Source organism: Silene latifolia, chromosome 10, assembly GCF_048544455.1.
Source record: "Silene latifolia isolate original U9 population chromosome 10, ASM4854445v1, whole genome shotgun sequence".
Lineage (NCBI taxonomy): Eukaryota > Viridiplantae > Streptophyta > Magnoliopsida > Caryophyllales > Caryophyllaceae > Silene > Silene latifolia.
Window position 1 is genome coordinate 74,083,455 of NC_133535.1, and position 20,699 is coordinate 74,104,153.

The window sequence follows — 20,699 nt, forward strand, 5'->3', positions numbered from 1 at the left end:
GATTAGAAGGCATTTGTACATATCATAGTAGAAGAGCAATGTTGAGAAAGGATCCTTGAGTCCCCAAGGAAATCCCCAAGGAATTTATGAAGAAAAGGGAAGAAAAGAAGATTTGTTGCTGACTGACAATCCGAGCGGATTGTCACCAATCCGTCCGTCCCGCAGCAGCACAATCCGAGCGGCTTCGCCTTAATCCGCTCGGATTCCACCTCCACAATCCGCCCGGATTCCCCTGAATCCGCTCGGATTCCAACGCCAGAATCCGCCCGTCCCGACCCTATTCCGCCCGGATTCTAGCACAGCACGGATTGTCTTCTCCAAGCTACGAAGAAAGAAGCCCTTCTCTCAGAAAATACCGGCTCCTCCTTGCTCAACTTAAAAAGTGTAATTACTAGTTTAGCCCTTAGTTAACCCTAATGCATCCTCCCTAATTTCCACTATAAATACCCCATTAGTCTAATTAGAGGAGCATGTTCTTCTTATCAATAATTAGTGTAGTTAATATCAATCAAATCTCTCTTTAATATTGTAATCAAGTATTAATCAAGTTTTAATCCAAGTTTTAGTTATTCAATCTCTCTTTTGTTCATCCTTTATTTTGGGTAATTGAAGATTATTTTGGGTTATTGTTGGGAGATTGACAACCTCTCAATCAAGCATTCAAGTACTTCTATTATTCTTGCTTTGTTATTGGAATCATTAGTAGGTATAATCTCTTAATCCCTTTTTAATTATTGTTAATTACTTTCATTTATTCATCATGTTTCATATTGTTGGTATGATTGACAACCTTGCTAGCATGATCAACATGATAATGAGTGAGTAGTCTCTTAGCTAGGGTTAATGGGTGATTAGGGGAAACCAACATGGGGAATGATTCATGCTTAAATTAATATGCTTTCATGTTTTATTTGCTTGCTTGTTTTGATCTCAACTCATGCACATGTTATATTTGATGAAATGCTAAGCCTATGAATCCTTGCATTTACTATCATCTCCTATCTTTTCAATGAGACTTGTAAGATATAACCCAACTCGAGTCTCATTAGACCATGCATGTTGTTGAGTAGGGAAGATTAAGTCGACTTGTAGGTGTTGTACAATCTAATCGATTCGGCTCCGGGACCCAAACTTTCCTAGGATTGTAAGATATAACCCAACTCAATCCATCACAACAATAATTGCTTGCTTATAATTTGAGAACATGTTTGTATGATCATATCCCATGATTCACCTATGATCCCATGACACCCTAGTGCCTTTAATCAATTGTTTACACCCCTTTAATTCATCTTGCTTGTTTATTTTCATTGCTATTTTAGTTTAGTAACCTTCTACATCAACCCAATTTGTGACACCCCTTAGACACCACTAGTTACGATAGAAATCTCATTTCAACTCCCGTCCCTTGGGATCCGACCTTTACTTGCCTCTTTACTAATTGTAGAGTTGTTTGTGGAGCTATAAATTGTGTTTTGATTCGACCGTGACCAACGACCACATCTTAATTTGTGAACACTTAGCGGAATCGCATCAAAAATGGCGCCAGTGCGGAAGTAAAACTCCTCAAGGTTTGTTCTAATTGTTTTCGAGTTGTTTGATATTTTGCATGTCTAGAAGGTTACAAGGTGATTTGTTACCTTTTGACCGTGAAATCGAAAGAACCTTGACGAACAATAGGAGACTTGTTAGGAGGAATTTAAGAGGTATTAGTGAAGTTTTCCAACCCACTAGTGAGTTTGTCAATCCTTTCGCAATAGAAGGAGAAGAAAACCCATTACACAATACCCCACAAAATCCACCTACAATGCCAAAATTCTCGTCACACTCCGTACCCACCGAGGAGAATCTACCAAATGGTACTCCTACACCGCAACATCTAACCGGAAATTTTATTGCCAAGTCCGCCATCATCCAATTAGTTGAGAGGAGCCAATTCGGGGGGATGCCTAGTGAGGACCCTCATTCTCATATGGAAACCTTTTGCGACTATTGTGATGCAATCTCTCAAACGGGCGTGACTCAAGACCAAATTAGATGGGTCTTATTTCCTTTTTCCTTAATCGGCACCGCGAAGCAATGGTTGAAGGGCCTTGATAAGGCCACCCTTGGAATAGATTCTTGGAAGAAGTTGGCTCTAACTTTCTACAAAAAATTCTACCCACCGGAAAAGACTAACATGCTAAGAGCTCAAATTACGGGGTTTAAGCAAAGGGATGAAGAGTCTTTGTATGAAGCTTGGGAGCGGTTCAAGGGAATTTGTCGCTCATGTCCTCACCATGGACTTAGCGAATGGTTTTTGGTACAACAATTTTGGAATGGTTATATGAAGATTCTAGGAACATTCTCAATATGGGATCAAATGGAATGTTCACCGAAATTGATGACAATCAAACATGGAACAAGATTGAGGAAATGGCGGTCCATAACTCACAATACAGTAGACCTCGCAAGGCTACTAGAGGAGGAAAGCATGAAGTGGACTCCGTTACTCAATTGGGTGCTCAACTTAGTGCTCACATTGACACAATCAACTTAAAGTTTGAACAAGCTATGGCTAGACTTGAGGAAAACTCAAAATCATCAAAGCATCATGTTAATGCCATGACGGCATCCTCATCAATCCCAAGTGGGATATGTGAGAATTGTGGAACTTTGGGACATGACCAAGGTGAATGTAGGGGAACAAATGAACAAGTGAATGCTTTCTAAGCATAGAAGAGTGGTACCCCTTATTCCAACTTTTACAATGAAAACACCAAATTCCATCCAAATCTCTCATACAAAAGCCAAAATGTTCAAAACCCTCAAACAACATACACTCCACCACCCATGAGAAACCAAAATCAAAGACCCTTTTACAATCAAAACCAAGGTTACCAAAATCAAAATCCATACAATCACCAAAATGACCAAGGCTTTGATGTCCAAAAAGCGGTCCTCCAAATGCAAAAGAATCAACAAGAATTTTTCACTCAAATGCAAAAAGATAGCCAAGCAAAGGAAACCACCATCAAAACCATTCTAGCTCACACCAAGATGTTGGAAACACAATTGACTCAACTAGCATCTTCAAGCTCACAAAGACAAAAGGGGCAATTACCACCTCAAAGTAATCCTCCTAGACATGAAACGGTTAGTGCCATTCACTTGAGAAGTGGTACAAGGTATGAAGCACCGAAGAAGCAAGTTGAGGATGAAGTTGTGGAAGCTAGGGAAAAGGAAGAAATTGTGCAAAACTCCAAAGATGGAGAATCATCAAAAGAAGAAAGTTCAAAGAAAAATGAAGACAAGGCCAAGGAGAATGAGCCTATTGTGATTAGACTCCCTTTTCCAAGTCGTCAAGCCAAGCCCAAATTTGATGATCAACTTGGAAAATTCATGGAAATTGTGAAGAAATTGGAAGTCTCAATTCCTTTCACGGAATTAATCAATCACGTGCCGGCCTATGCAAAATACATGAAAGATATCCTCACAAAGAAGAAGTCGATCCGGAAGCTTGAGACTATCGCCTTCACTAAGGTGAGTAGTGCAATACTTCAAGGGAGTTCACCTCCAAAGTTAAAGGATCCGGGAAGCTTCTCAATACCGTGTACCATCGGCGACACGACGATCAACAAAGCCTTATGTGATCTAGGGGCTAGTGTGAGTGTCATGCCGTACTCGGTGAGTAAAAGGTTGGGGATGGGAGAGCTTAAATGCACCAACATCACACTCCAAATGGCCGATAGATCGACGAAGACACCGTTAGGGATATGGGAAGATGTCCCCGTGCGAATTGGGAAGTTTTTCATCCCGGTGGACTTTGTCATTGTTGATATGGAGGAGGATTCCAACATTCCAATCATCCTAGGAAGACCTTTCCTACACACCGCCGGTGCGGTGATTGATGTGAAACATGGTGAGCTCACTGTAGAAGTGGGAGATGAAAGCATAACTTTTAATCTTGACAAGACTATGAGAGCTCCTCGTTTGCATGAACCATGTTTCATGATTGATCATTATAGCCGAAAGGATGAAAGGAAGAAGTCGAACTCCAATGGAAGAAGAAAATTGAAGATGCTCCATTCAAAGAGCAAGTGAATTGTGACAAGGAGAGCTTGCAAAGCTCATCAAAATCAACCAAGGAAGAAGAGGATGGCCTCATTGGCCAAGAGAAGAAATTGGGAGAGTTGTCTCCATCTAAGCAAGAGATTTTCAATGATCAACTCAATGAAGTTTGTGGTCTTTGGGACGACGAATTTGAAGGGATTTTTAATCCCTACATTGGTAATGCCATCGATCAAGACCAACAACAAGGGCCAAGGTCTATTGAGAACCTGTACCATGATAATGAACAAGCTTTTGATTACTTCTTCAAGGTGTTGAGCAACATCAACAACACCTTGGACATGCCCCCTTGACATCTCATCAAGAATGAGAGTTTGGTGGAGTCTTCCCTAAACCACCACTTGTAAATATTTCTAACCCCCTAACTTACATTTCAATTCTTGTATTGCATTTTTGTCATCTTTGGATTTTTATTTACTTTGATCAAAATAATTGTCATGTTTGAGAGAAGTGAGGGAGGGACTAACGATTTCAATTGATGTGTAGTGCTTTTAGCTTAGTGTGGGGATGACAATTGCCTAGGCTATCCATGCCTTAGTAGTGCCCCCACAATGACGAACACAAGACTTGAAGAAAGAATGGAAGAATGGTATGGGAAATGCAGTGTGCACGGATGGAACTGAATCCGTGTACACAGGGGAAGAATCCGAGCGGATTCCCGAGAATCCGCCCGTCTGAAAGAATCCGAGCGTATTGCAGAAAAGACGCCCGTCCTGAACTGAGCTGAATTTTGAAAAATTCTTGACTGTGACTGAATCCGGGCGTCCTGTGAAGAATCCGCCCGTCTTGTAGAATACGTCCGTCTTGTACGAAAGACGGCCGTCTTTGCAGCTGAGGAAAACAAGCAAAATTTTCTGGACTGAAATCCGTCCGTCTTTAAGCAAATCCGCCCGTCCCGTGTTCAGCAAATCCGAGCGGATTGTCACAAATCCGCCCGTCTTTAGGCGAGTTTTGCAAAGTTCAGAAAGAGCAGAATCCGCACGGATTGGGCAGAATCCGCACGGATTGCCCCTGCAGATTCGAATATTTCGGTCTCTTTAAAACCCCTCCCACCTTCATTCATTCATTCATTCATTCATAAACACTACCCACAACATCAAAACCCTCATCCTCTCCATCACAAAAACAAAAACCCTCAACAACATTCACCAAATACAAATCAAACCATCCTTCCAACAACAAATCAATCACTCCTTCCTCAACAAAAATCAAAACCAAGCACAAAAATCTTCAACCTTTGAGTCGATTTTTGATTTCATAAAGGCAAAGCCTTTCACCTTCAAATCGATTTGGGCATACTACAAATTGAAGATTTTTCATTCTTTTCTCGGTTAGTTCATCAATGGCAAGGACTAAGGGAGCAACAAAGGCACCAAAGGATAAGGCACTCTCACAAAGGCAAAAGGCTCTTCAAACAAAGAAAGCATTAGCTATGGTGGTAGCAACACCAAACTTGGAAGTGCAACAACAACAACAACCTTCTATGGGAGCAACAACACCTTCTACTCCGGTAATTGATGAACTTTTGCATTATCCGGAGGTAACTTTTATTTCCGATACCCATAGAAATACCTTTGTCAAGTTTGCTATGAAGTCATTACAATCCACCAAATTCATATGTGAAGATACCTTAGAAAAATTGGGTGTTCTTGAGCAAACAAAAGCCTTTTTCAATGCCATGGGGTTGAAGAAATTGTTTGAAACAAGGGAATTGACATACCCCTCCCTTACCTTGGAATTTTTAAGTTCTTTAAAAGTCACCAAAGTTGAGAATAGGGAGAATCTCGAGTTTCGTCTAGCAAATGTTAGTAGACGCATTACCTTTAGGGAATTGGGTGAAATTTTGGGTCTTAGTGATGAACCGAGTTATTTTAAGAGTTATGGAAAGTATGACCCCGAACCTCTTTGGGAGGCAATCTCCGGGAAGAAATTTGAGGATTTTCATGCGAGTCGTGCACTTTTGGTCCACCATCCGGGCATAAGAGTATGGCACAAGGTCGTGGGTAACACCATAATTGCTAGGAAAGATACCAACCATTTCACAAGACTTGATTTTATTCTCCTTGAATCGGTTTTGAATATCGGAAGAGTACACACCAAGCCTTACAATTCTTTGAGGCTCTTGGTAGATAGATGGCTCAACATTGATTGTGGGAAGAAGGGCACGACCGTTATTGTCAATGGCGGCCTAGTCACACTCCTAGCTAAGCACTTTGATCCTAACTTCAATAAGGATAACAAGTACAAAGCAAAGGAGGGTGGCCATCTTGTTGATATGTATACTATGATTCACAAGTTCAAGTGGGTTGCTCATAACCCCCTTGACACTAAGTATGGATGGCTCACTAGTGAAGCTAGATCGTTCACCTTGCCTTCGAAGATTTGCCGTCTAAGCGTCCACCGGACCAATTATCTACTTCCCCTTTCCAAAGAGGCCGAGTATATCATTCAACAACAAAAGGGTGATCTTGACATGCCCTCCTCTTCCACTGTCATACCACCTTACCCCTTTAAGTATGAAGAGTTAAAACCGGAAGGAGTTGAAGTTGGGAAAGACTATGTGACTCTTCTCATGCAAGCAATGCACAAGCAAGCCTATGAAGATCGGAAAAATGCCTACTTGGCTCAATATCCACCCCTCCTACACTTAGCTAGGCAAGGACTACTTGATCCATCTTGTCCTTTGCCTAGTTGGGCGGATAGAGAAGTCTTATTTCCGGGTGCATCTAGGGTCGTTTTGGGTGACAATGAGGTGGTTGGAAATGATGAAGAAGTTGATGATAATATTGAGGAAGAAGCAAGTGAAGGAGAAAAGGATGGTGAAGATGATTATGAGGAAGATGAGGAAGAAAGTGAAGAAGCAAATGACAAGGAAAGTGGCAATGTGACCACTTCTCATGAGGGAAGTGATGGTGATAGCATGATGGAAGATTAGCAAGCCTTGGAGACTCCTACCCTCTCATGGTTTGTCTATTTCTCTCTTTGTATTTTATTTAATTTTGATCATTGTTGGAGTAGTCGTAGCCCCATTAGAGGACTCACACCTCGATACCATTGAGGTGTTCTCATTTTATTGTTCCCATTTTCAAAATCCAAAATGACAAATTAGTTTCATGCATAGCATAGTGTGTGCATGAACTACACCCATCCTTGGACATTAGCAATAGTGTCTCACTCGGTTTGGGGAAGTTAATGCATACACAACGGGAGGTAATCTAAATTATCCTCTCCGTCATAACAAAAACCATGCATCATGTAGCATAGCTTAGTGTAGATTGCATTTAGTATAGAAATCATGCATCATCTTTGCATAATTTCCATCATTTTGGCCATTGAGGACAATGCCCATATTAGTGTGGGGATGGGAATTCTAACATTTAACTCTTATTCAAAAATCCAAAAAAATTGGAAAAATTTCAAAAATCATAAAAAAATTTGAAAATTGAAAACCCAAAAACATGTTTATTTCTTGTTGTAGTCTTGTATATATTGTCTTGTATATATATTGTGTTTGTTCTATCCTTGTTCACATTGATTGACTACGCCACATCCGAGACATGAGGATATTGAAGACCGCATGGTATGATCTTTCCAATCTCCTTTTTCCTCTTTATGTTAATGACTATGTGGCTTTATTTTGATTGATGCGGTATAACAATGTGAACTTAGGACTTGCATTTAGTTTATATGTCATATTAGTTGATAGAATAACTTGCATTAGGATGTTTATATTAGTTACATCATGGCATGTAGTTGCATGTTAGAAATGTTTTGAAAAATGCCTATTTAGGAACTTTGACAAGAGCAACTAAGCCATTATAAATACTTTTTCAACTTAAGACTTTGCCTACTAGAATGGTTGTAAAACACCCTAGATAGTGTCATACTAGTGTCTTTTGACCCATGACCCAAGGCCTAGTCAAGGGTTTGCATGTGAGTCACCTATCCAACCCCGTGATGCGATGTGGACTTGGTTAACTTGTCTAGGTGACCTTGTTTGACCTTGTGGTAAGGCAACCCAAAAATATTTTCTATCAATAAGCTTGAAGTGCTCATTTCAAAGAAATTTTGCCATGTGGAAGTAATGTAATGCCAAGAAAACCTCAAATGTTATGAATTGTTGAAAGTTGAGAAAGTTAAGTTGTTTTGATGGAGGCGTACCACTTCGATGTGCTTTGGTGCGGGATCCATTGAATTGGGCCCCCATACGGTTGTGAATTCGGCCGCCCAGAGACAGAGTGACTATCACCCCGAAAAGCTATTGTCTAGAGGTTAACCGGTTGCCTAATAAGCGATTGGCGAAAGCAAAGGACACTAGCCCGGAAGGGACAAACCCCATCTTAAATTTTTGAAATGTGAAAGTGAAATGAGGACAATTTTGAATACTAGTCATATCCACCCGTTGTGAATAAAGATTTGAGCATTTCATTCCCAAAAAGCCTTTTGTCAAGCCACTTGGTCGAGCTTGGGACGATCCATGACCTTTACTTTTGTAGAGAATTCGAGACTTGTCATGTCATATGCTACTAGCATCATAGGGATCATCATTCCACCACCATCCGATCGCTCTTGACGAAAGCATTTGGAAATTGAGGACGAAAGTAGTCTAGTTTAACACCATTTGGAGGTGATTTAGTGCCATCCTCTTAGACTTAGTAATTTGTTGAACTAGTATTTGTGAAGGATTACATGCTCTTAAATTTGTTCCTCTTTAGTGCCTCCACCACTTGATGAGGGAGTGGCTATTCTTTTTGTAGATGCATCCATTATGTGTTTTTGTGTGCTTAATGTTTGGATGTGTCGCCATTTTGGCAAGACCCACCTTGCCTTGCAAGAAGGCATCCTACCTCATGGTTGTCTTGTTGTGAGTTGAAGGGGCGGAGTGAGACCCGCTAATTGTCACATATCGGCTATATTATTAGGAGAGGTTAGTATTGGTCCTAGTCTTTGTCACCTCTTTACTCGGGACGAGCAAAGGCTCGGTTTGGGGATATTTGATGTGACCATAATTAGCGCATATTTAGCCCCCGAATTAGCCTTGTTCCCATGCTTTTTAGTGCTTATTTGGGTCATTTCTTATCTTTAGTTCTTTGTTTTGCATATTCTTTGAGATTTTGATCCCTTGGTAGGAAAGGAGTAAGAATCTTGCATTTTCATGGCAAAACGAGACTAAATTGATCGAATTCAATGACCAAGCATCAAGGAGAGACAAGATTAGAAGGCCTTTGTACATATCATAGTAGAAGAGCAATGTTGAGAAAGGATCCTTGAGTCCCCAAGGAAATCCCCAAGGAATTTATGAAGAAAAGGGAAGAAAAGAAGAACAAATTGTTGCTGACTGACAATCCGAGCGGATTGTCACCAATCCGTCCGTCCAGCCCCAGCTCAATCCGAGCGTCTTTGCCACAATCCGCTCGGATTCCACCTCCACAATCCGCCCGGATTCCCAAGAATCCGCTCGGATTCCAACGCCAGAATCCGCCCGTCCCGACCCTATTCCGCCCGGATTCTGCTCCAGCACGGATTGCCTTCTCCAAGCTACGAAAAGAGAAGCCCTTCTCTCCAAAAATACCGGCTCCTCCTTGCTCAACTTAAAAAGTGTAATTACTAGTTTAGCCCTTAGTTAACCCTAATGCATCCTCCCTAATTTCCACTATAAATACCCCATTAGTCTAATTAGAGGAGCATGTTCTTCTTATTAATAATTAGTGTAGTTAATATCAATCAAATCTCTCTTTAATATTGTAATCAAGTATTAATCAAGTTTTAATCCAAGTTTTAGTTCTTTAATCTCTCTTTTGTTCATCCTTTATTTTGGGTAATTGAAGATTATTTTGGGTTATTGTTGGGAGATTGACAACCTCTCAATCAAGCATTCAAGTACTTCTTTTATCTTTGCTTTATTATTGGAATCATTAGTAGGTATAATCTCTTAATCCCTTTTTAATTATTGTTAATTACTTTCATTTATTCATCATGTTTCATATTGTTGGTATGATTGACAACCTTGCTAGCATGATCAACATGATAATGAGTGAGTAGTCTCTTAGCTAGGGTTAATGGGTGATTAGAGGAAACCAACATGGGGAATGATTCATGCTTAAATTAATATGCTTTCATGTTTTATTTGCTTGCTTGTTTTGATCTCAACTCATGCACATGTTATATTTGATGAAATGCTAAGCCTATGAATCCTTGCATTTACTATCATCTCCTATCTTTTCAATGAGACTTGTAAGATATAACCCAACTCGAGTCTCATTAGACCATGCATGTTGTTGAGTAGGGAAGATTAAGTCGACTTGTAGGTGTTGTACAATCTAATCGATTCGGCTCCGGGACCCAAACTTTCCTAGGATTGTAAGATATAACCCAACTCAATCCATCACAACAATAATTGCTTGCTTATAATTTGAGAACATGTTTGTATGATCATATCCCATGATTCCCCTATGACCCCATGACACCCTAGTGCCTTTAATCAATTGTTTACACCCCTTTAATTCATCTTGCTTGTTTATTTTCATTGCTATTTTAGTTTAGTAACCTTCTACATCAACCCAATTTGTGACACCCCTTAGACACCACTAGTTACGATAGAAATCTCATTTCAACTCCCGTCCCTTGGGATCCGACCTTTACTTGCCTCTTTACTAATTGTAGAGTTGTTTGTGGAGCTATAAATTGTGTTTTGATTCGACCGTGACCAACGACCACATCTTAATTTGTGAACACTTAGCGGGATCGCATCATCTTCAAAACCTATAGTGGACAGGGGTCATGTTATTTTTGAAAGTAACAAAGCTGTAACTTATTAAGATGCTTTATTTAGTTTTAACTCCGCAAAAGTATGAACTGAACATAAACATTAAGATGTTTCTATAACTTGGTTGATTGGTGGTAAGAGGTTTAAACCAATTACAACACTTCATTAAATTCGGATTTAATAATATTATTTGACTGTTGGATTTTAAAATCATCTTGCATGAGTTTTGTAAATCGCAACTTGATGCGATCCCGCTAAGTGTTCACAAATTAAGATGTGGTCGTTGGTCACGGTCGAATCAAAACACAATTTATAGCTCCACAAACAACTCTACAATTAGTAAAGAGGCAAGTAAAGGTCGGATCCCAAGGGACGGGAGTTGAAATGAGATTTCTATTGTAACTAGTGGTGTCTAAGGGGTGTCACAAATTGGGTTGATGTAGAAGGTTACTAAACTAGAATAGCAATGAAAATAAACAAGCAAGATGAATTAAAGGGGTGTAAACAATTGATTAAAGGCACTAGGGTGTCATGGGGTCATAGGGGAATCATGGGATATGATCATACAAACATGTTCTCAAATTATAAGCAAGCAATTATTGTTGTGATGGATTGAGTTGGGTTATATCTTACAATCCTAGGAAAGTTTGGGTCCCGGAGCCGAATCGATTAGATTGTACAACACCTACAAGTCGACTTAATCTTCCCTACTCAACAACATGCATGGTCTAATGAGACTCGAGTTGGGTTATGTCTTACAAGTCTCATTGAAAAGATAGAAGATGATAGTAAATGCAAGGATTCATAGGCTTAGCATTTCATCAAATATAACATGTGCATGAGTTGAGATCAAAACAAGCAAGCAAATAAAACATGAAAGCATATTAATTTAAGCATGAATCATTCCCCATGTTGGTTTCCCCTAATCACCCATTAACCCTAGCTAAGAGACTACTCACTCATTATCATGTTGATCATGCTAGCAAGGTTGTCAATCATACCAACAATATGAAACATGATGAATAAATGAAAGTAATTAACAATAATTAAAAAGGGATTAAGAGATTATACCTACTAATGATTCCAATAATAAAGCAAAGATAAAATAAGTACTTGAATGCTTGATTGAGAGGTTGTCAATCTCCCAACAATAACCCAAAATAATCTTCAATTACCCAAAATAAAGGATGAACAAAAGAGAGATTAAAGAACTAAAACTTGGATTAAAACTTGATTAATACTTGATTACAATATTAAAGAGAGATTTGATTGATATTAACTACACTAATTATTGATAAGAAGAACATGCTCCTCTAATTAGACTAATGGGGTATTTATAGTGGAAATTAGGGAGGATGCATTAGGGTTAACTAAGGGCTAAACTAGTAATTACACTTTTTAAGTTGAGCAAGGAGGAGCCGGTATTTTTGGAGAGAAGGGCTTCTCTTTTCGTAGCTTGGAGAAGGCAAGCTCGACCAAGTGGCTTGACAAAAGGCTTTTTGGGAATGAAATGCTCAAATCTTTATTCACAACGGGTGGATATGACTAGTATTCAAAATTGTCCTCATTTCACTTTCACATTTCAAAACTTTAAGATGGGGTTTGTCCATTCCGGGCTAGTGTCCTTTGCTTTCGCCAATCGCTTATTAGGCAACCGGTTAACCTCTAGACAATAGCTTTTCGGGGTGATAGTCACTCTGTCTCTGGGCGGCCGAATTCACAACCGTATGGGGGCCCAATTCAATGGATCCCGCACCAAAGCACATCGAAGTGGTACGCCTCCATCAAAACAACTTAACTTTCTCAACTTTCAACAATTCATAACATTTGAGGTTTCCTTGGCATTACATTACTTCCACATGACAAAATTTCTTTGAAATGAGCACTTCAAGCTTATTGATAGAAAATATTTTTGGGTTGCCTTACCACAAGGTCAAACAAGGTCACCTAGACAAGTTAACCAAGTCCATATCGCATCACGGGGTTGGATAGGTGACTCACATGCAAACCCTTGACTAGGCCTTGGGTCATGGGTCAAAAGACACTAGTATGACACTATCTAGGGTGTTTTACAACCATTCTAGTAGGCAAAGTCTTATGTTGAACAAGTATTTACAATGGCTTAGTTGCTCTTGTCAAAGTTCCTAAATAGGCATTTTTCAAAACATTTCTAACATGCAACTACATGCCATGATGCAACTAATATAAACATCCTAATGCAAGTGGTTCTATCAACTAATATGACATATAAACTAAATGCAAGTCCTAGATTCACATTGTTATACCGCATTAATCAAAATAAAGCCACATAGTCATTAACATAAAGAGGAAAAAGGAGATTGGAAAGATCATACCATGCGGTCTTCAATATCCTCATGTCTCGGATGTGGCGTAGTCAATCAATGTGAACAAGGATAGACAAACACAATATATACAAGACAATATATACAAAACTACAAAAGGAAATAAACATGTTTTTGGGTTTTCAATTTTCAAATTTTTATGATTTTTGAAATTTTTCAATTTTTTTTTTTTTTTTTTTTGAATAAGAGTTAAATGTTAGAATTCCCATCCCCACACTAATATGGGCATTGTCCTCAATGGCCAAAATGATGGAAATTATGCAAAGATGATGCATGATTTCTATACTAAATGCAATCTATACTAAGCTATACTACATGATGAATGGTTTTTGTTATGACGGAGAGGATAATTTAGATTACCTCCCATTGTGTATGCATTAACTTCCCCAAACCGAGTGAGACACTATTGCTAATGTCCAAGGATGGGTATAGTTCATGCACATACTATGCTATGCATGAAACTAGTTTGTCATTTTGGATTTTAAAAACGGGAACAATAGAATGAGAACACCTCAATGGTACCGAGGTGTGAGTCCTCTAATGGGGCTAGGACTACTCCAACAATGATCAAAATGAAATAAGATTCAAAGAGAGAAATAGACAAACCATGAGAGTGTAGGAGTCTCCAAGGCTTGCTAATCTTCCATCATGCTATCATCATCACTTCCCTCATGAGAAGTGGTCACATTGCCACTTTCCTTGTCATTTGCTTCTTCACTTTCCTCCTCATCTTCATCTTCATCATCTTCACCATCCTTTTCTCCTTCACTTGCTTCTTCCTCAATATTATCATCAACTTCTTCAACATTTCCAACAACCTCATTGTCACCCAAAACGACCCTAGATGCACCCGGAAATAAGACTTCTCTATCCGCCCAACTAGGCAAAGGACAAGATGGATCAAGTAGTCCTTGCCTAGCTAAATGTAGGAGGTGTGGATATTGAGCCAAGTAGGCATTTTTCCGGTCTTCATAGGCTTGCTTGTGCATTGCTTGCATGAGAAGAGTCACATAGTCTTTCCCAACTTCAACTCCTTCCGGCTTGAACTCTTCATACTTAAAGGGGTAAGGTGGTATGACAATGGAAGAGGAGGGAGTTTCAAGATCACCCTTTTGTTGTTGAATGATATACTCGGCTTCTTTGGAAAGGGGAAGTAGATAATTGGTCCGGTGGACGCTTAGACGGCAAATCTTTGAAGGCAAGGTGAACGATCTAGCTTCACTAGTTAGCCATCCATACTTAGTGTCAAGGGGGTTATGGGCAACCCACTTGAACTTGTGAATCATAGTATACATATCAACAAGATGGCCACCCTCTTTTGCTTTGTACTTGTTATCCTTATTGAAGTTAGGATCAAAGTGCTTAACTAGGACCGTGACTAGGCCGCCATTGACAATAACGGTCGTGCCCTTCTTCCCACAATCTATGTTGAGCCATCTATCTACCAAGAGCCTCAAAGAATTGTAAGGCTTGGTATGCACTCTTCCGATATTCAAAGTCGATTCAAGGAGAATAAAATCAAGTCTTGTGAAATGGTTGGTATCTTTCCTAGCAATTATGGTATTTCCCACAACCTTGTGCCATACTCTTATGCCCGGATGGTGGACCAAAAGAGCACGACTCGCATGAAAATCTTCAAATTTCTTCCCGGAGATTGCCTCCCAAAGAGGCTCGGGGTCATACTTTCCATAATGCTTAAGATAACGCAATTCATCACTAAGACCCAAAATTTCACCCAATTCCTTAAAGGTAATGCGTCTACTAAAATTAGCTAGACGAAACTCGAGATTTTCCCTATTCTCAACTTTGGTGACTTTCAAAGAACTTAAAAATTCCAAGGTAAGGGAGGGGTATGTTAATTCCCTTGTTTCAAACAATTTCTTCAACCCCATGGCATTGAAAAAGGCTTTTGTTTGTTCAAGAACACCCAATTTTTGTAAGGTATCTTCACATATGAATTTGGTGGATTGTAATGACTTCATAGCAAACTTGACAAAGGTATTTCTATGGGTATCGGAAATAAAAGTTACCTCCAGATAATGCAAAAGTTGATCAATTACCGGAGTAGAAGGTGTTGTTGCTCCCATAGAAGGTTGTTGTTGATGTTGCACTTCCAAGTTTGGTGTTGCTACCACCATAGCCAATGCTTTCTTTGTTTGAAGAGCCTTTTGCCTTTGTGAGAGTGCCTTGGCCTTTGGTGCCTTTGTTGCCTTTGTTGCTCTCTTAGTCCTTGCCATTGATGAACTAACCAAGAAAAAAATGAAAATTCTTCAATTTGTAGTATGCCCAAATCGATTTGAAGGTGAAAGGCTTTGCCTTTATGAAAACAAAAATCGACTCAAAGGTTGAAGATTTTGTGCTTGGTTTTGATTTTTGTTGAGGAAGGAGTGATTAATTTGTTGGAAGGATGGTTTGATTTGATTTTGGTGAATGTTTTTGAGGGTTTTTGTTTTTGTGATGGAGAGGATGAGGGTTTTGATGTTGTGGGTAGTGTTTATGAATGAATGAATGAATGAATGAAGGTGGGAGGGGTTTTAAAGAGGCCGAAAATTTCGAATCTGCAGGGCAATCCGTGCGGATTCTGCCCAATCCGTGCGGATTCTGCTCTTTCTGAACTTTGCAAAACTCGCCTAAAGACGGGCGGATTTGTTACAATCCGCTCGGATTTGCTGAACACGGGACGGGCGGATTTGCTCTAAGACGGACGGATTTCTGTCCAGAGAAATTTGCTTGTTTTCCTCAGCTGCAAAGACGGACGTCTTTCTTACAAGACGGACGGATTACACAAGACGGGCGGATTCTCTGGAATCCGCTCGGATTTTAGCACAGTCAAGAAATTTTCAAAATTCAGTTCAGTTCAGGACGGGCGTCTTTTCTGCAATACGCTCGGATTCTGTAAGGCGGGCGGATTCTCTGGAATCCGCTCGGATTCTTCCTCTGTGTACACGGATTCAGTTCCACCCGTGCACAGCGCATTTCCCTTATCGTTCTTCCATTCTTTCTTCAAGTCTTGTGTTCTTCATTGTGGGGGCACTACTAAGGCATGGATAGCCTAGGCAATTGCCATCCCCACACTAAGGTAAAGCACTACACATCAATTGAAATTGTTAGTCCCTCCCTCACTTCTCTCTTACATGACAATTATTTTGATCAAAGTAAATAAAAATACAAAGATGACAAAAATGCAATACAAGAAATGAAAAGTAAGTTAGGGAGTTAGAAATATTTACAAGTGGTGGTTTAGGGAGGACTCCACCAAACTCTCATTCTTGATGAGATGTCAAGGGGGCATGTCCAAGGTGTTGTTGATGTTGCTCAACACCTTGAAAAAGTAATCAAAAGCTTGTTCATTATCATGGTAGAGGTTCTCAATAGACCGTGGCCCTTGTTGTTGGTCTTGATTGATGGCATTACCAATGTAGGGATTAAAGATCCCTTCAAACTCGTCGTCCCAAAGACCACAAACTTCATCGAGTTGATCATTAAAAATTTCTTGCTTAGATGGAGACAACTCTCCCAATTTCTTCTCTTGGCCAATGAGGCCATCCTCTTCTTCCTTGGTTGATTTTGATGAGCTTTGCAAGCTCTCCTTGTCAAAATTCACTTGTTCTTTGAATGGGGCATCTTCAATTTTCTTCTTCCATTGGAGTTCCGATTTCTTCCTTTCATCTTTTCGGCTATAATGATCAATCATGAAACATGGCTCATGCAAACGAGGAGCTCTCATAGTCTTGTCAAGATTAAAAGTTATGCTTTCATCTCCCACTTCTAGAGTGAGCTCACCGTGTTTCACATCAATTACCGCACCGGCGGTGTGTAGGAAAGGTCTTCCTAGGATGATTGGAATGTTGGAATCTTCCTCCATATCAACAATGACAAAGTCCACCGGGATGAAAAACTTCCCAATTCGCACGGGGACATCTTCCCATATCCCTAACGGTGTCTTCGTCGATCTATCGGCCATTTGGAGTGTGATATTGGTGCATTTAAGCTCTCCCATCCCCAACCTTTTACTTACCGAGTACGGCATGATACTCACACTAGCCCCTAGATCACATAAGGCTTTGTTGATCGTCGTGTCGCCAATGGTACACGGTATTGAGAAGCTTCCCGGATCCTTTAACTTTGGAGGTGAACTCCCTTGAAGTATTGCACTACTCACCTTAGTGAAGGCGATAGTCTCAAGCTTCCGGATCGACTTCTTCTTTGTGAGGATATCTTTCATGTACTTCGCATAGGCCGGAACGTGATTGATTAATTCCGTGAAAGGAATTGAGACTTCTAAATTCTTCACAATTTCCATGAATTTTCCAAGTTGATCATCAAATTTGGGCTTGGCTTGACGACTTGGAAAAGGAAGTCTAATCACAATGGGCTCCTTCTCCTTGGCCTTGTCTTCATTTTTCTTTGAACTTTCTTCTTTTGATGATTCTCCGTCTTTGGAGTTTTGCACAATTTCTTCCTTTTCACTAGCTTCCACAACTTCTTCCTCAACTTGCTTCTTCGGTGCTTCATACCTTGTACCACTTCTCAAGTGAATGGCACTAACCGTTTCATGTCTAGGGGGATTACTTTGAGGTGGTAATTGCCCCTTTTTTCTTTGTGAGCTCGAAGATGCTAGTTGAGTCAATTGTGTTTCCAACATCTTGGTGTGAGCTAGAATGTTGTTGATGGTGGTTTCCTTTGCTTGGCTATCTTTTTGCATTTGAGTGAAAAATTCTTGTTGATTCCTTTGCATTTGGAGGACCGCTTTTTGGACATCAAAGCCTTGGTCATTTTGGTGATTGTATGGATTTTGATTTTGGTAACCTTGGTTTTGATTGTAAAAGGGTCTTTGATTTTGGTTTCTCATGGGTGGTGGAGTGTATGTTGTTTGAGGGTTTTGAACATTTTGGCTTTTGTATGAGAGATTTGGATGGAATTTGGTGTTTTCATTGTAAAAGTTGGAATAAGGGGTACCACTCTTGTATGCTTGGAAAGCATTCACTTGTTCATTTGTTCCCCTACATTCACCTTGGTCATGTCCCAAAGTTCCACAATTCTCACATATCCCACTTGGGATTGATGAGGATGCCGTCATGGCATTAACATGATGCTTCGATGATTTTGAGTTTTCCTCAAGTCTAGCCATAGCTTGTTCAAACTTCAAGTTGATTGTGTCAATGTGAGCACTAAGTTGAGCACCCAATTGAGTAACGGAGTCCACTTCATACTTTCCTCCTCTAGTAGCCTTGCGAGGTCTACTATATTGTGAGTTATGGACCGCCATTTCCTCAATCTTGTTCCATGTTTGATTGTCATCAACTTCGGTGAACAATCCATTTGATCCCATATTGAGAATGTTCCTAGAATCTTCATATAAACCATTCCAAAATTGTTGCACCAAAAACCATTCGCTAAGTCCATGGTGAGGTCATGAGCGACAAATACCTTTAAACCGCTCCCAAGCTTCATACAAAGACTCTTCATCCCTTTGCTTAAAACCCGTAATTTGAGCTCTTAGCATGTTAGTCTTTTCCGGTGGGTAGAATTTTTTGTAGAAAGCTAGAGCCAACTTCTTCCAAGAATCTATTCCAAGGGTGGCCTTATCAAGGCCCTTCAACCATTGTTTCGCGGTGCCGATTAAGGAAAAAGGAAATAAGACCCATCTAATTTGGTCTTGAGTCACGCCCGTTTGAGAGATAGCATCACAATAGTCGCAAAAGGTTTCCATATGAGAGTGAGGGTCCTCACTAGGCATCCCCCCGAATTGGCTCCTCTCAACTAATTGGATGAAGGCGGACTTGGCAATAAAATTTCCGGTGAGATGTTGCGGTGTAGGAGTACCATTTGGTAGATTCTCCTCGGTGGGTACGGAGTGTGACGAGAATTTTGGCATTGTAGGTGGATTTTGTGGGGTATTGTGTAATGGGTTTTCTTCTCCTTCTATTGCGAAAGGATTGACAAACTCACTAGTGGGTTGGACAACTTCACTAATACCTCTTAAATTCCTCCTAACAACTCTCCTATTGTTCGTCAAGGTTCTTTCGATTTCACGGTCAAAAGGTAACAAATCACCTTGTAACCTTCTAGACATGCAAAATATCAAACAACTCGAAAACAATTAGAACAAACCTTGAGGAGTTTTACTTCCTCAAGGCGAAGAAAGACACAACTAATGACAATAAAAAGAAATCTAAATCAAACAAACACCGTCCCCGGCAACGGCGCCATTTTTGATGCGATCCCGCTAAGTGTTCACAAATTAAGATGTGGTCGTTGGTCACGGTCGAATCAAAACACAATTTATAGTTCCACAAACAACTCTACAATTAGTAAAGAGGCAAGTAAAGGTCGGATCCCAAGGGACGGGAGTTGAAATGAGATTTCTATTGTAACTAGTGGTGTCTAAGGGGTGTCACAAATTGGGTTGATGTAGAAGGTTACTAAACTAGAATAGCAATGAAAATAAACAAGCAAGATGAATTAAAGGGGTGTAAACAATTAATTAAAGGCACTAGGGTGTCATGGGGTCATAGGGGAATCATGGGATATGATCATACAAACATGTTCTCAAATTATAAGCAAGCAATTATTGTTGTGATGGATTGAGTTGGGTTATATCTTACAATCCTAGGAAAGTTTGGGTCCCGGAGCCGAATCGATTAGATTGTACAACACCTACAAGTCGACTTAATCTTCCCTACTCAACAACATGCATGGTCTAATGAGACTCGAGTTGGGTTATGTCTTACAAGTCTCATTGAAAAGATAGAAGATGATAGTAAATGCAAGGATTCATAGGCTTAGCATTTCATCAAATGTAACATGTGCATGAGTTGAGATCAAAACAAGCAAGCAAATAAAACATGAAAGCATATTAATTTAAGCATGAATCATTCCCCATGTTGGTTTCCCCTAATCACCCATTAACCCTAGCTAAGAGACTACTCACTCATTATCATGTTGATCATGCTAGCAAGGTTGTCAATCATACCAACAATATGAAACATGATGAATAAATGAAAGTAATTAACAATAATTAAATAGGGATTAAGAGATTATACCTACTAATGATTCCAATAATAAAGCAAAGATAAAAGAAGTACTTGAATGCTTGATTGAGAGGTTGTCAATCTCCCAACAATAACCCAAAATAATCTTCAATTACCCAAAATAAAGGATGAACAAAAGAGAGATTAAAGAACTAAAACTTGGATTAAAACTTGATTAATACTTGATTACAATATTAAAGAGAGATTTGATTGATATTAACTACACTAATTATTGATAAGAAGAACATGCTCCTCTAATTAGACTAATGGGGTATTTATAGTGGAAATTAGGGAGGATGCATTAGGGTTAACTAAGGGCTAAACTAGTAATTACACTTTTTAAGTTGAGCAAGGAGGAGCCGGTATTTTTGGAGAGAAGGGCTTCTCTTTTCGTAGCTTGGAGAAAGCAATCCGTGCTGGAGCAGA

General features: G+C 39.7%; 2 non-coding genes across 2 annotated transcripts; one reads left to right on the plus strand and one right to left on the minus strand.

Moving 5' to 3' along the window:
- Positions 1–2,179: 2,179 nt before the first annotated feature.
- On the minus strand, positions 2,180–2,286 carry LOC141610165 (small nucleolar RNA R71). The gene has a single exon (XR_012528061.1). It is a non-coding gene; the product is annotated as a small nucleolar RNA R71 (small nucleolar RNA).
- Positions 2,287–18,638: 16,352 nt separating this feature from the next.
- On the plus strand, positions 18,639–18,745 carry LOC141610180 (small nucleolar RNA R71). Its single transcript, XR_012528075.1, has one exon. It is a non-coding gene; the product is annotated as a small nucleolar RNA R71 (small nucleolar RNA).
- Positions 18,746–20,699: the final 1,954 nt, after the last annotated feature.